This window comes from Canis lupus, chromosome 12, assembly GCF_011100685.1.
Source record: "Canis lupus familiaris isolate Mischka breed German Shepherd chromosome 12, alternate assembly UU_Cfam_GSD_1.0, whole genome shotgun sequence".
In the NCBI taxonomy this organism is placed as follows: domain Eukaryota; kingdom Metazoa; phylum Chordata; class Mammalia; order Carnivora; family Canidae; genus Canis; species Canis lupus.
The window spans coordinates 35,149,454-35,167,306 of NC_049233.1; the positions used below are offsets into that span (position 1 = coordinate 35,149,454).

Sequence of the window (17,853 nt, forward strand, 5' to 3'; positions counted from 1 at the left end):
ATGTGTATATTTTTAATAAAAACTACGTTAATATTTTCATTTCTCTGGAAATTTTTATTGCATTAAATTGCTAGAAAACCAAAATCTAAAGCTTGGCATTTTTTAATAAATGTGTATGATGCTCCAGTAAATGCTTAAAATGCCTGTAACACATTTCATTTGTGAGATCTTTTTTATTAATGTGATCAAATAAGTAAATTATTTTTCCCACTTTGGGTATGTTCCATATTGATCTTCTGTGGCTTTCAAGAAGCCATACAATATAATTTTTACCTAAGTCCATTTTGACTCCACTTCATCCCCAAAACAAAAAGAAACAAAAAAAGAAATGTGAAACACTTATTTTATCCTATGAGAAAAGCCAATAAAAGGAAAGAATCACCCAAGGCATTTTTTTTATTATTCAAAATTGGCAGGAAATTTTGTTTATAAAACTATGGAAACCAACTTGAAATTTACATACAAGGATTTCAAAACTTGTTTTGCTAATGCAGTGTCACTCAAGAATTCACTGAACCTCACAAGGTAAGCTTGCAGTGAATGTTTGTTTTGGAATATAATGACAGGCAAGAATTTCCTACACTGAATACTGAGATATAATTCACATACCATCCAATTCACCCTTTTGAGTATAAGATTCAGTGGTTTTTAGTGTATTCACAGAGTTGTACAACCATTATCACTATGTAATTCCAAAACATTTTTATCATTCCAAAAGGAAACTTCATCTGTATTGCAGACACTCCCCACTCCTGCTACCACCACTTCAGCTCCAGGCAGCCTCCAATCCACTCTCTGTTCCCTATGGATTTGCCTATTTTGGATATTTACATTAAGTGGAATTATACATCATGTGATCTTTGGTGCCTGGCTTATTTTACTTAACATAATGTTTTCAATCTTCCGTGGTGTAGGAAGTTTCAGTATTTCATTCCTTTATGTTGCTGAATAATATTCCACTGTGTGGATAGGTCACATTTTTATTTATTAATCAGTTGGTGGATATCTGGGTCATGTATTTCTTTTTTTTTTTCATGTATTTCTTTTATACTAAAATCTGGAGTAGGAGCGTGAATATAGCCCCATGCTAGTTTCTATCTAGAGAACAATAAATAACACTTGCCTTTTCTCTCGTATTAACAACATCAGCTTATGAAAAGAAGATACCACTAGAAAGAAAGCCTAAACTTCCATTATTCAGATAATTAGAGAACCATGAGAATGTTTTTTCTCACTTAAATGCCTCAGCAAGTTAATTTTGTTTTTCCTTACCTTGCCTGACATTTGGCAGTATAAATTCATTGGCTGGCACCCAGAAAAAATCTACGTTAACAAAAATAGAAGAAAAAATATCTCTTTTCATGATTGTACACCAAATTAAGTATGAAAATAATCAATGTAATGTTATGAAGAGTAGAAATTAGGGTTGTTTTTTCCTCATCGTCTTTGTTATATTATTCCCAGATAATCCAAAGAGAAACATATATTTCAATTTATAGTGAATTTTGTGATCTGATACTTTATGTGGGTGTTTAGCAAGTAGCAATAGAAGAAAGAGCACTAGTCTGCAATTACTTACTGCAAATCACAAGCTGCTAGAAATACTGCTTACTAATTGTGTACCAAAGAGCGTGAGTAAAAAAGAACGGACAGGTCATGAAGTTTTTGTTTATCCTGTTACTTGCTTCTATAAACCATGATGCACGTTGCAGGACCTATGCAGTCATCAAAGGCCTCCTAGATAGCACACAGGCCCTGCATGTTTGGGAAATCCCATGAGGGGCTGAGAAACAGGTGTGAGGGCTTACTGTGTGATGCTCTTGTCTGTTCCTACTATGATGATAACAACAAAGATTACAAGAGATAATAGCTACCTGTTATTCATCAAATACTTACTAAATCTGCAGGACGCATTGCATCTATATTTTACCTTTTAACTTCATCACCTCTCAAGATCAGTTGCATCGTCACTATTTTATAGATGAGAAAGTATGGCACTGAAGAGTGAAGTGATTTTCCCTGCATTGCACAACTAAAAAGTAATGGAGCTGGAATTCAAACACAGGCTTGAATACATGTAAGAGTCCCTCTCTTTGAACTACTCGAAGATGGGCAGTTAATATTTGATATCAAAACTATATATGTCACACACCCTTAATATTGAGGATAATATGGTTTATATGGCCCAAAAGATGAGATGTGGTATGCTTGCCTCAAGTAAATCTATTTTGCCTGCTTTTATTCTGGATCTTGCAACTTCATAGTTGCCTCTTTAAGCTTATTCCTGTGGCTTCCTCTTCCCTCATGCTGTATCTTAAGTTATTCAGAAGGTATAATAGAGTTTTAATGGAATTAACGAGTGAATATCCCTTTTAATAATTTCAGTACCCATTGCTGACTCCTGGGTTACCTTGGAGGATGAAAGGAGTCCTTCTTACCTGAGAGGGAACTGGGAATCTCCTGGAGTTCTCCAGGATTTGAGGATTTCTTGGAATGTCAGGAGCTAATCCATTTCTTGTGAGATCTTCAAATCTGACCCAACTTTCCAGTCCTTGGAGAAAAGAGCTTGCCTGAGCTATTTCTGTATAAGGTCACATCATAAAATATTGTTATGTATTTTAATGCTTAGGAATCCCATTTATAACATTGAAAAGACCGAACAAATTCCTCCCACAGTCAAGTTCTTTTGGCCAGCACAGCACAGACAATTACATTGTCTTTGGGAAAGACCTACTTGCTTAAGTTCTCCACAGCCCCTTTCTGCTTATCTGTTATATCACATCTATCCTGCTTCCCTAATGAATATTCTCTGCCTGACCATGGAGCCTTTTGTTTCTGAAGCCTCCAAAAGGGATGGTCTTCTAAACTTCCAGCTCTACTGTTCTCCAATTCTCTGATTATTTCCAGTTTTTAAGAAAATAGGACTTGGGTTCTTTTCTTTGTCCTGCACTCGGATCTTCCTTGCTTTCCTTCCCCCTACTTCCCTTCCCCTCAGTGCCCAGACATCCAGTTCTTCCTCCCACTCTTGGCTGCACCATTCTTGCTGCAAGTGCCTCACTTGTACCTTGCCCCCCTCAATGCCCCAATGCCCAAAACACTGCTTATATACTCCTGCTTTATTCTTTTGATTGAATTCTCTATTACCATAGGGACCATGAGAATAAGCTGTTGAAACTGATTCACACTAAGAATGAATAATGCCCACTATTTCTTACTTTACTGTTAGGAAGGGGGTGGGGTGGAATGAGGAAGTACTTATGAACTTCAGTGATTCTTTAGTTGGTGGATTGCCAGGGTGGTGAGGGTGAAGGGATTGTGGAAGAATTCCCCTTATTTTTAACACTTCCCAAGGAATGCAGGGGAAGGGAGAGGCTATGGCCCCCAGCTTCCAGGACACTCTTCTTTCAGTGTTATAAAAAGGACTAGTTGCTACCCCACATATAGATATCCCACTTCCTTCTTCCCTGCATATGCACCCCCTCTAAGGACTGCTCTGGTCTTTTTTTTTTTTTTTTTTTGGACTGCTCTGGTTTTAACCAGATCTGACTTGGGACCTCAGTTTGGGACCTCAGTGTCTGTCTTAGCCTCCATGCAGTGGATAGAAAAATGCCATGCTTGATTCTTCACATGCTTGATTTGATTTGCTTTTAATTCTACAGCCAGTTCTGCAGGGTGTCTTTATCACAGCTTTGTAAGTGGAGAAATTAAGGATAATTAATTCAAGGACACACAGATAGTAAGTGCTGAAACTGGTCCTGGAACTAAAGTGTACCTGAACCCCAAAGCCATGGCTTTGCCTCTAGACTTTCTTAAGTTCTTGGGATCCCCCATCTCCAGATACTTGTGGTCAGAGGAGGAAGAAATCCACACAACATTCTCACCCACTGCTGGACTCTGGTCTTCAGAGGGATATCAAAGCAAGTTCTTGTGAGGCACACATACCTTTTCTCTTGCACAGATAATCTTAGCCATACTTCGTGTAACTGTCACTTAACTGTCTCCAACTCAGCTGTTTGTGTAACTCCTTACCAGTTAACTTACCTAATTATGATGAGCAGAGTGATTATGTCAAAACATTCAGATTTACATTGCCTGGAGCTTAGTTTTATAATTGTCAACAACTAGTTTTCCTTTTGCACATCCACATGAATCATCGTTGCCTATCCTCACAGAAAAATCTTACCTGTGAGATAGCTTTTAGTGCCTTCATTTTACCAGTAATGAAACTAAGACTGGGAGTTTATACTGAGCTGCACAGTCAGTGTCAACACACAAGTCTTCTGATTTCAACTCCTTTAAGTAAACCCTTCTTACATATGTATGGCACCATCACCTGTTATGTACATGGTATGATTACCTGGTTTCTAAAGCAAAAACTAAATAAATACATTGAATAGGCCCACGGTGGTTCTCCCAGCCTCCCCTTCCCCCTCATTCTGGACGAGAGTAATCCCACTCCTGTCATTCAAGGTCATTCCTCAGTCAGATCCAGATGCTCTTGTTTTGCACTAGTGAAGACCACATCCCACACTCCCCTGACCACCTGAGGTCACTGACAGACAAGACCCTACCCACTTGCCCATTTTAGAGCACATCCACATAGTAGGTGAGAGCTATATGGACAAACTATTTGAATTTCTTCCCAAGGTGTTACTTAATTATTTTGTCTGTCTACTCTGACAGGCAGTAAAAGCTTTAAAAAGATTTGTATCACTGTCTCTTTGGGCAGACCTGCCCCTGCCACCAGGCATTACTGTCAGGCCCCAGGCATTGCTCTGTTTTCCTCCTCTACATAATGCTTTAAAAACATTTCTTTATGGGCTGTATTCTTGGCATAAAACATTGTCCCTCTTTTGTTCTGTTTGTTTATACATCAAATCAAAAACAAATAAGCACAAATAAAGCCATAGAATGAAAAAGGGGGACAAGGGGGCAATAAAAAAGGGTTTCAGAAATACTATCAAGTATAGCTTTTGTACAGCACACACCTTTCAAGGGCTATTCAGGACCTCCTAGGTGACAAGGTTCTTAAAGTTCACTCCTTTAAGAATTTTTCTCTCTCCTTCTTTGTCTAAATCTAGACTGGGATCCAAGTGTTCACTCTGAGAATTTCTTTATCTCTACCTCTTTTCATTTGCCACATCTTATGTGTGGTTTGAGAAGCAAATGAAGAGACTAGTCAGAATTATACCTAAAAAAATTTCCAGGATCCCTGTGATAGTTTGAGGTTCCTACTAATAAATAAACATATGCACTGTATAGTACTAGAAGTTGTGCAATCTCTCTGACTGCCATCACATCTTTTAAAATTATTGTTAATTTTTTTCAACAATATTCAATACAGTTGAGGGGTTATCTGGGGATAGGTGAGATTTGGTCATACATAAAAAATAAAATATAAAAATTTTCCAGAAAATATTTAATGTCATTCTTGATACCCTTTATTAAAATCATGCCCTGTTTATCTGTAGAATATATTGACCTTTTATTATATTTTTCCATTTAACTTGTTTTAATGGAAATAAATTTAATAATGTAAAATATCTGCATTGTAAAGATTTAATAATTTTACATTTAATAATTTACAAAAATTTAATAATTTTACATTTTATAATGTAAACCCTCTACAATGGCAAAAAGGATTTTTGAAAATTTTAGTCTTAGTGTGTTCTTTTCTCACTGTACCAAGTTACCAAAAACTCAAATCTCAGTAAATAGCTATCACCTTCAGAAGTATTTCATGTCAAACTAAAGCACATGCAAAGTAAAAACAATTCTTTAGAGTGAGAAAAATATTATAGCCATAAAAATAATTAGAGTTTTTCTTATGTTGTTAATTTTAGCCATTCTGACAGGTATGAAGTGGTATCTCATCATGGTTTTTAATTGTATTTCTCTGATGATGAGTGATGTTGAGCATCTTTACATGTGTCTGTTAGCCATCTAGATGTTTTCTTTGGAAAAGTGCCTATTCATGTCTTCTGCCTATTTCTTAACTGGGTTGTTTGTTTTTTGGGTGTTGAGTTTAGTAAGTTCTTTGTAGATTTGGATACTAACCCTTTATCAGGTCCGTCTTTTGCAAATATCTTCTCCCATTTCCATGCCTTTTAGTTTTGTTGTTTCCTTCACTGTGCAGAAGCTTTTTAGCTTGATGAAGTCCCAATAGTTCATGTCTGCTTTTGTTTTCCCGTGCCTGCAGTGACATGTCAAGTAAGAAGTTGCTGTAGCCAAGGTCAAAGAGACTTCTGCCTGTGTTCTCCTCTAGGATTTTGATAGTTTTTGTCTCACATTAAGGTCTTTGATCCATTTTGAATTATTTTTGTGTATGGTGTAAGAAAATGATCAAGTTTTCCCAATACCATTTGTTGAAAAAACTGTCTTTTCTCCATTGGATATTCTTTCCTGCTTTGTCAAACATTGACCATATAGTTGTGGGTCCATTTCTGAGTTCTCTATTGTGTTCCAATGATCTGTGTGTCTGTTTTTGTGCCAGTGCCATACTGTCTTGATGATCACAGCTTTGTAATACAGCATGAAATATGTAATCATGATGCCTCCAGTTTTGTTTTTCTTTTTCAGGATCACTTTCGCTGTTTGAGGTCTTTTGTGGTTCCATGCAAATTTTAGGATTGTTTGTTCCAGCTCTGTGAAAAATGCTGGTAGTATTTTAATAGGGATTGCATTATATGTGTAGATTGCTTTGGGTAGTATAGACATTTTAACAATGTTCTTCCAATCCATGAGCATGGAATGCTTTTCCATTTCTTCGTGTCCACTTCAGTTTCTCTCATCAGTGTTCTATAGTTTTCAAAGTACAGATCTTTTACTTCTTTAGTTAGATTTATTCTATGGTATCATATTGTCTTTGGTGCAATTGCAAATGGAATCAATTCCTTGATGTCTTTTACTGCTGCTTCATTATTAGTGTACAGAAATGCAACAGATTTCTGTGCATTGATTTGATATCCTGCGATTTTGCTGAATTCATATATGAGTTCTAGCAATGTTTTGGTAGAGTCTTTTGGATTTTCTACATAGACTATCATGTTGTCTGCAAATAGTAGAAGTTTGACTTCCTCCTTGCCAATTTGGATGCCTAGTATTTCTTTTTGTTCTCTGATTGCTAAGGCTAAAACTTCTAGTACTGTGTTAAATAGTAACGTTCAAAGTGGGCATCCTTGTCTTGTTCCTGACTGTAGGGGAAAGGCTCTCAGTTTTTCCCCATTGAGGATGATATTAGCTGTGGGTCTTTCATATATGGCTATTATGATGTTGAGATATGTTCCCTCTATTCCTACATTGTTGAGGGTTTTTATCAGGAAAGGATGCTGTAATATTTTGTCAAGTGCTTTTTTCTGCATCTATTGATAGAATAATATGGTTCCTGTCCTTTCTTTTATTAATCTCATATGTCATGTTGATTGATTTGTGAATATTGAACCACCCCTGCAGAATTTTGACTATTAAAAATGTCACATGAAGCCATTAAACACTTTTGTTCATTCAAAGTTCTCGCATTTTGGAACTTAATTTACTGATGGTCCACCTACAGTTAATTTTAAAGTTTAAAATAAACTTCACAGAGACAACCCTCCGGAGTCCTCTAGTTAGAATACAAATAGAGTGCAGCTGTTCTTCAATGTGTGGAGATCTCTCCCATCACAAGTCAGAAAAGCATGAGTGAGAGCTGTGACAGAGACACAGTACTAATGGCCAGAAAGTCAGGAGTCTAATTCCTCTGTGAATGGAGTTAGCCTCCACACAGGAAAAGCAAAACAAAATCTCCAGCAAAAAGATATTCTGCAGTCTCAGGCAGCATCCTCAAGCTCATCCAGACCCCGTCCCAAACATAATCATTTGTTACAAGGACACTAGAGAAGAGAGCCCTGAGCCTTGCCTCCAAAAACTAGGTGCATCTGGGGTAGGAAGTGTCTGGAGCAGCATCTTTATGCACAGAGTAAAACACAGTTGTGATTGATAGACACCAGATTTTGGTCCCTTTGGAAAGATAAATTTCAGAGGTGGCAGATTTTGTAGTACCTGAAAAGTTCAAATAAAAATTCAAAGACCATATATACTCATGCTTACAAAGTATTAAGCAAACTATAGTTTATCTGTGCTCATTATAGTAAATTTTTTGTTACTGTTATTGTTGCAGTAAAATTTACATATATAAAATGAAGTGCAATTTGATAACATTACATGAAGTTTTAAAGTAGCATAATTATAGTTTTTTTAGTTGAAAACAACAATTTTTGATACAACCCCAGTGCTGAAGGAAAAATGAAAAATAAAGCAAAATCCCATAGGAAGCTGACAGTGTCTGATTCAGTAACTGACTTATCTTCTATGCGGTATCAAACACTGCTGCTGCCAGTGCTGTTGTCAACATATCTGTCCTCCCAGACATGCTTAGAAGGCTAATATAGGGTAATACCTCCTTGACTTCTACAATCTGAGTCCAGAAAAGCCTAAGGGCCAAATAGTTTAGATTTCTTAAGCCACAATAGTGGAAATGTTTTTTCCAGTTTTTTTCCATTCTTTGACTCATAAGAAGGATGCTAATGTATTGTATATACTAAATATCATGTAGAGTACTATGCATGAGTTATATATAAGCAGGCTTCAGAGAGCATAAAAAAGAATAAAAACTACATGCATCCCTTATTTTTTATTTAATAATAGATTAGCAATTATTATGTATCAGATAATGATTCAGAAACATCCAGAATCATTAACTGTTTAATCATTGAATTTATTAGTTTAAATTGGCTTTTCTTCTTTGTATAGGTTCTTGAAAGCTTGAACTGCAGTGGAGGGTATTATGCTGAGTGAAATAAGTCAATCGGAGAAGGACAAACATTATATGTTCTCATTCATTTGGGGAATATAAATAATAGTGAAAGGGAATATAAGGGAAGGGAGAAGAAATGTGTGGGAAATATCAGAAAGGGAGACAGAACATAAAGACTCCTAACTCTGGGAAACAAACTAGGGGTGGTGGAAGGGGAGGAGGGCGGGGGGTAGGGGTGAATGGGTGACGGGCACTGAGAAGGGCACTTGACAGGATGAGCACTAGGTGTTGTTCTGTATGTTGGCAAATTGAACACCAATAAAAAATAAATTTATTATTAAAAAAATAAAGAAGAAAGAAAGAAAGAAAGAAAGAAGAAAGAAAGAAAGAGAAAGAAAGAAAAAGAAAGAAAGAAAGAAAGAAGAAAGAAAGAAAGAAAGAAAGAAAGAAAGAAAGAAAGAAAGAAAGAGAAAGAAAGAAAGAAAGAAAGAAAGAAAGAGAGAAAATCAGTAAATTCAACAGGTTTCAGAGTACTTGACCTAATATGTTTGAAATGAATATTTATTCCTTTTATCTCTGTGTTTGCATTAGACTTGTGTCAATTATATGGTTCCTCTCTACAGCCTCGATAATATAGACATTTCAAGTTGGAATGTATAGTTCTATTTTTACAAATATTGTTTAGAAACTAACTTATAAACTCTGTGATTTATGAAATATTTGTGAACAAAACTCCCAATGTCTTTGGAATGCCGTAGATGAAAGAGGGTCTTGTATTGAGCAATTTGCCAGTTTGAGACCTGCCTTTTACAATTGCTCTGCGTTTGACCCCTTAGTCCTATTTTGAGTTACCAGATGAAAATAAGGTTTCCCTTCAAGTGGTGGTTGCTAAGGGTAACTACTACTGACGCCAAGAGATGAATACTCTACCTCCTTAGTATAATGCCTACTTTGTGAGCTAAATAAAGAGCCAAATTGCAGAGAAAGAAGTAGTATAAATGTGAAATATCAGGAAAGGAATAGAAACAGAAATATTAGAGATGTGAAAATCAAAAAGAGAATTGCTACCAGCAGTTTTTGGTAATGCCTGATATTTTGGATAGCTATCCTAATCTGGAGATTCTGCATTTCCACCCATCATAGCAAGAAAATTAGCAATATTTGCTGGCTCAAGACTTTCTTTTGTAGCACAAATATTTCATTAGTTCTTAGTGGGTTTTTAAAAAATGCAAGTGAGATTCTGATGGAATTGCATAGGAAAGGTTTTTGTCAACTTTTTGTCTTGAATCTTCAAAGTACAGATAGCTTTTGCCATGACAATTACTTAATGCTGTTCGGAAAATTTGTAGCAGATAGGGTCAGTTATCTCTAACTGCAGTTGAGATAATAGATTGTTTTTTGAACATGCTGGTTTTCCTAGTCAACAGAAAGTGTTTATAGCAGCATTCATAATTGCTTTGACCAAATTATGCTATTTTAATATAGCCTTTGCTATGATTGCAAAAATCTTAAATTGTATCTTAGGCATTGCTGTTCTTGAATGGTGAATTCATTACTCTTTTATTGGCATCTGCTCTGTGCCAGGAATTGCACACTGATTGGGAAAATGGACATAAAATTAAGTAATTCAGATTAATATACTGTGCGCTACAGTCAAGGCATCAACTAGATGTTATAGGAGCATAGAGGAAGAACTATGTTCACTGGCTGTCAGATTTAGCTGTGGATGGATGTGTATGAGAAACATCTGCCTGCAGCAAGGTCACTTCCTTGATTATCAAGGTTCATCCAACTAGTCTCTTAGTTTCTTTGCATGTCTCTTTCCTTCCCCCCAACTTCTGAAATTAACTTGTTGATTAAAGAAGATAACTCAGCTAAGGAAGATTCTTCTTCCCAGAGTAGAGAGGGTGGAATATGGGTTCCTCTACCCAAGATTCTGCAAATATATCCTATATGAGAATGAATGTTTTTGATATTTTCTTTCTTTCTAATTTATTTTTAATTTTTAATTTAAGTTCAATGTACTTAAGATTTAGTGTATTATTAGTTCCAGAGATGGAATTTAGTGATTCATCAGTTGCAGATAACACCCAATGCTCATTACTTCAAGTGTCCTCCTTGATGCCCATTACCCAGTCACCCTATCCCCCCCACCAGCACCCCTCAGTTTGTTTCCTAGAGTTAAGAGTGTCTTATGATTTGCCTCCCTCTCTGTTTTCATTTTTATTTTTCCTTGATATTTTCTAAGATGAGAAGGAGGAAAAAGAACTCTAGATGCACAACTTGGAACAGCTTCTGTTTCTTCTTGTTTCCCAAGACAGTCCTAACTTCAAATGAGTCCTCCTGCCCTGGTAAGATCCTGTTTATCAGATTTTATGTCCTGATGCACTTGATTTGGGAAATATGGTAAATGTAGCAAAAATGCACAAAATGAAGAGGACCTATGATGCACTGCTGCGCTGTGGTGCAAGGTTTATGATAAGGAGCAATAAGAAATAACATTATAAACTAGGCCTGTAAGGACTTACTATAGAGGGTTTTATATGCAATAGTAAGAAGTTTGGACTTTGTGCTCCAGGCAGAGAAGACATCAAATTTTTCAAAAAAAAGATTTATGATCATTTTTTATAATAAATTTATTTTTTATTGGTGTTCAATTTACCAACATACAGAATAACACCCAGTGCTCATCCCGTCAAGTGCCCCCCTCAGTGCCCGTCACTCATTCACCCCCACCCCCCCACCCTCCTCCCCTTCCACCACCCCTAGTTTGTTTCCCAGAGTTAGGAGTCTTTATGTTCTGTCTCCCTTTCTGATATTTCCCACACATTTCTTCTCCCTTCCTTTATATTCCCTTTCACTATCATGTATATTCCCCAAATGAATGAGAACATGTAATGTTTGTCCTTCTCCGATTGACTTACTTCACTCAGCATAATACCCTCCAGTTCCATCCACGTTGAAGCAAATGGTGGGTATTTGTCATTTCTAATGGCTGAGTAATATTCCATTGTATACATAAACCACATCTTCTTTATCCATTCATCTTTCGATGGACACCGAGGCTCCTTCCACAGTTTGGCTATTGTGGACATTGCTGCTAGAAACATCGGGGTGCAGGTGTCTCGGCGTTTCATTGCATCTGAATCTTTGGGGTAAATCCCCAACAGTGCAATTGCTGGGTCGTAGGGCAGGTCTATTTTTAACTGTTTGAGGAACCTCCACACAGTTTTCCAGAGTGGCTGCACCAGTTCACATTCCCACCAACAGTGTAAGAGGGTTCCCTTTTCTCCGCATCCTCTCCAACATTTGTGGCTTCCTGCCTTGTTAATTTTCCCCATTCTCACTGGTGTGAAGTAGTATCTCATTGTGGTTTTGATTTGTATTTCCCTGATGGCAAGTTATGCAGAGCATTTTCTCATGTGCATGTTGGCCATGTCTATGTCTTCGTCTGTGAGATTTCTGTTCATGTCTATTGCCCATTTCATGATTGGATTGTTTGTTTCTTTGGTGTTGAGTTTAATAAGTTCTTTATAGATCTTGGAAACTAGCCCTTTATCTGATACATCATTTGCAAATATCTTCTCCCATTCTGTAGGTTGTCTTTTAGTATTGTTGACTGTATCCTTTGCTGTGCAAAAGCTTCTTATCTTGATGAAGTCCCAATAGTGATCATTTTTTAAAAAATAATAATTCTAGTGCCAAGATGGAAAATATAGTATAAATTTATGAGTTATTAACTTATACATAATAATTAAAGCCATGGATGGAAGGAACCAAGGAAAGAAGGAAGGAGTCTTTAGCAGTGTATGTGATTGGAGATAAATGAAGGTAGAACAAGTAAATAGGATTGCAAAGGAGTGGTTAGAAAGAAGAGAACCAAGAAAGTGTGTTTAGGAGCCAATTAAGGAGCACATTTTAAGACAGAGGAGTTGGGAGGGGTGCCAGGGGTCCCAGGAGTCAAGTAGGAAGAAAATTTAAAAAGTACTAGTGGATTTGGTGATCAGAAGGTCATTTGAACTTTAGTGCTATTTGGGTTTACTTCATAAGGTCTTGTTTGTTAAGGGAAAAGTCTGTTCGTATTGGGGTAAGAAACTTTTCGGGAGGCAAAAGAGGAAATCTAATGGAGTAAACATTTTTCTTTGGAGGGAAAAAGGATCACAGGAAAATTAAACTATTCTTAAGACACTAAAGGAAACCCTAATCATAGAATTACAAGACTATTACTGGTCATTTAAATTGTGCCATCATAGACCAAGACTCCACCTAAAGTGTTTCAGAGAGGTGAATATTTTAATTGCTTATATTGAATCCAAATTTTGAGCTAATAAGCAGACATATTAAAACTAGCACCCCACTGATTTAATTTGGAGAGAGACATTTATATTATCTGTTTCTAAGACTATTCTTTCAACCTTTCTCAAAACCATGGTTATTTCACAATTGGTTCTCAATTTTGAGAGTAGAACTGCTATAATAATTATATATATATATATATATATATATATATATATATATATATATAGCTTCAGATGTTTTAATTCCTGAAAGTGTCAGAACTCCATGATTAGCCTACCTTTTCAGATTTAATTTCTTCCTTTGGGCCCTTATATGTGAATGCCAGCTGCCTTCTGCCCATTAAATTCTAGGGCAAGTCTCATTCTAGCCCACCCTGTTGTAAGCAACAAACTCACGGAGGGTAGGGGGAAATTGTACATTTTTGACTGTGTAAACATGAACCATTTTTTCGGTAATTACCCTCTTTGATATTTCACAAGATATCATTTTCATGAGAAATAGTACACAGGAAATATGCGACGTCTCTGGCCCTCTGAGAGGCCTTGCATGGGGTGTTCCCCTGTGGCTGGGAGGAGGACTTGGTTTGCAGATAAACTAGCTGCATGACTGAGGGTTTCTGCCGTTTTGGTCTGAATGCTTGGCATGGTAGCAGACACATCCTTTCTTTGTGTCTGTCCTTTATTCTTAAGGATTGAGAGATGCAGAAGTGTCATGTGGCACAGTTAGGAGAATAGACACTGGCCCAGAAAGATGGAGTACTGGGGTTTAGTTCTGACTTGGGCCCATATTAGCTCTGTAACTCTCTATGGACAAGTCACTGAAGCTCGCTGAATTTCCTCGTCTCTGAAATAAAAGAAATAATGTACCCTGATGACCTCACAGAATGGTGATAAGGATCCAGGGAGAGAATACCTGGAGAAATGACCTGAAGATGTGGGCTGTTGTCAATACATTGGAAGTACACCATTCTCTGTTAGAGGACAAGTATCATCTAGGTATTTGTAAAAATCAATGATCATTGTTATAAAACAAAGCACCTTGTCTCTGTATTTCATGACTGAGATCCATTTCAAAAGGACAGTAATTTCAACCTGAGCTAAATAATGTTTTCATTTCTCATTTTTAATTATGAACTTTTAAGCTTACAGTAATGTACAGAAAATCATAGCTATTTTTGTACCTTCCTCATAGCTAAAATGGTCATGCCATTTTGCATCATTTCCTTCAGATTTTCTTGCAAACAAATGAAGTTTACAGATATTGCTGAAGCCCCCATCTTCCCATCCCAGTTTCTTCCCTTCTTTGAATGTTGCTACTATCTTTAAGTTGACATCTATCAACCCCATACATGCATGTCTTTGTCCTTTTACTATACTTCAATTTTTCCAAAATATATATTATAATGTATATTCTATATAGATGTATATATATGATATATACACACATATATATATACTGTTGTTTTGGAGGATTTAAACTTGTACATAAATTCATTCAAAAATGATATTTTAGGAGATTCATCCATATTACACATGTAGTTCTATTTCATTTTAGCTTGAAAAGAGAATGTAGATTATTACAGGTAAGAGGGTAAATCTGGACAATATTTAGTAGAGCAATTTGGAAATACTGAGTAAATTTCAGAAAATGTATATTCTATGACCCAGAAATTCACTTTCATACAAAATCTTTAGAAACTGTCACACGTGTGCAAAGAATGTGAATAACTTTTCAGTAGCAGTAATAATGAAAACGTGGGAGTAATCTAGCTAGTGAAATGGACAAATAGTAGAATACTATATAACAGCTAAAATAGCATTTTAATAAAGCAGTTTATGATAATCTTAGAAAAATGATCAAACTATTAAAATGTATAACTATACAAATAATACTTGAGAAAAATCTATCTGTGAAAAATTATTTAATTTGAAACCTTATAAAGCAAAATATATTCTCTTGTACCTCACTCATTATAATTTTTATATAATCTATTTTTGTTCCAAACCAATGTATTGGGATTGAATGAGCTAACTACAGGAAAAAAATAAGACACCTCCAAAAGAGATTCAGGTTAGGAAATAGTCATGATCTACTTTGCAATTTTATTTCAAAGTTGTTATGCAATGCTTCATAGCAACTCCTTATACTATCTCAGTAAATCACAATCAAAGAAATCCTTGAAATTAGTGGTTTTTAGGGTTTCTCCACTTTAAGAAAATCTGACATATTAAAACATGGGCTTAAACATAAACAGTAAATTGAGCATTTCCTAAAAGGGAAGGTTACACTTTTGGATAAGGACATCCAAAATATCTTAAATATGACTCAATATACCAAATTTATTTTTTCAATGCTTTAGGAATGTATCTATTGCATAGGGAGAAAAAGTACATCCATGATTTGAAAGGTAGTAATTTTAGCACTAAACAATTATTGACACTTAAGTATCATATATTAATAACTGTAGTGATAAACCCTATTAAGGTCATCATTGAGGATAACCAGATTATTACTATTCACCCTTCCAAAGTCTCATAGTTGCAGTCAATCACAGTATCATTCTTTATTTGCATATATTGCCATGTTCATCACTGTGAAGTTGACATGATATTCTTATTACTCATTCTGTAAAATTAATGTTATAAATCAGGTGATCATTAAAATTAAGCAGGGTTTAGTTTTGTGACCTCATTCTACTCAAGAATCATTGAGTGACCTTCTCACTGTGAAACAATTTTTCAAAGAATATTGATTCTGTTAGGATGGTTTTCACCAGTCATTCAGACTATTCATGTATATCCTAGATCCTGCCAATTATGCATTTCTGGGCACCATCTGAAATGAGGAGGGAGCAAGTGGGATGCAGGAGGAGGAAGGAAGGACCATGTAGAATAGTTATAGAATCAAGTAACTCATGATGGGTCACAGCTGTGTTTATTTCAGCGGCTTCTTCTGCTAAAATTTGGAATACCAGTTCTAGGTTTATTCCTGGAAGAACATTTTTCTCTCAACTATATGCAAAGAAACAGGTGAGGGCAGCAAAACAAACTATAATCCAAGATTAATTTCAGAATTGGAAAATTTAGAAGATATGAGGAACAGAAAGTTTTGCTGTAGTCTTTCTGGTATGAAATAGTATTTATCAGATGACAGGGTCAGTTAGTTCAAACTAACAGTGACTGAAGATGAGATCAATGGCTAAAAGCTGACAAACTGCCACTTAGAGATTTGCAAATTATTCCACCAGCTAAAAAAGGATTTAAATAATTTTTTTATTCATGCCAGATAAGACCTTGCTTAGCTCCTCTCTTGACCTCTAAAATTAATGATTTAGATCTATTCTTTTCTTTACTATAAGAGTTAAATTATATCACTTGACTGATTATATCATCAAGTTCATTAGAAGAATGCCAAACCCCCAACTTCACTGTGAGCTACATAAATATTACGTTTGAAGAACAATGTCTCTTACTCTCAAGAATTTATATTTTGAGGATATGAAGTTTTATTTAATATAAGAATCCTTTAACCACATAATTTTCATTCTTAGTCACTTAGTTTAGTTTATGTTGTGATGAAATGACTAATTTGAACTTTGCTTAATTTGAAAGTTTAATGTAATATAGATTAGGTTTAAATACTATCCTATTGAAAGTGCCTCTTATTACTTATACGGTTTAATTAAGCTTCTCTGGGAGTGCCTGGCCTGGGTGGCTCAGTCAGTTAAGGGTCTTGATTTGATTTCAGCTGAAGTCATGATCTTGGGGTCTTGAGATCAAGCCCCACATCAGGCTCTGTGCTCAATGGAGAATCTGATCTAGTTCTCTTTCCCTCTGCCCCATCCCTCCCATTCACTCTTGCTCTCTCTCTCTCTAAAATAAATACATCTTTAAAAATTTAATTGAACTTCTGTAAGCAAAATAGTTAACTTTTTTTGAATGTCAAGTGTTTAAGACATCATCCTTTCCATGCATCACACCTCACTTTTCGTACATACTTATTCCTTATTTCTACTTCTTCATCTGTAAAATGAAGATAATTAGACCCATCTCAAAGCCTTGCTTGAGAATTAAATGAGATCATTTGTAAAGCATTTTGAACAGTATAAACACTCAATAAATACAAGATATTAAAATCAACTATTTTGAAAATCAAAAGAGTCATATGAGGTAGACATTATTATTATTCCCATTTTTAATGTACAGGTAGCTCACACAGCTGGGAACTGGCAACACTGAGATGCAAAAAATCCCAGTTATGTTTGGTTTTAGAGTTCAGTCCACTACCTCATTCAAAAAGCTAAATAGCAATTAATTTTTTTTCTTTTACTTTAACGTATTACAAATTCCTCAAACAAACCCTGACATAAACAACCCCATCTCTATCATGACTATCCTAGCTCTATCCAAGCCCATTAATTCTCTCTTATTCAGGTTGGGTTTTTTTGTTTTGGGGGGTTTTGTTGCTTTAAAAATTTATTAGGGTTAGTGTGAGTTTCTCTTTAGAATATAATATCTAATTCTGAGCTTCTCAACCACAGTGCCAGTTGGTAGGTGTGTCACAGGTAATTTAATTCAAAACAGTACAATAAAGAATTAATGTTGACAAAGGACTCTTTAAACATAAATTGGGCCGCCCGGGTGTCTCAGCAGTTTAGTGCCGCCTTCAGCCTAGGGCCTGATCCTGGAGACCCGGGATCAAGTCCCACATCGAGCTCCCTGCATGGAGCCTGCTTCTCCCTCTGCCTATGTCTCTACCTC

General features: G+C 35.9%; 1 protein-coding gene across 3 annotated transcripts in view; it reads left to right on the top strand.

The window, feature by feature from the left end:
- Positions 1 to 17,853, top strand: part of KCNQ5 (potassium voltage-gated channel subfamily Q member 5) — a 505,347-nt gene that overhangs the window by 50,902 nt on the left and 436,592 nt on the right. The window lies entirely within an intron of this gene.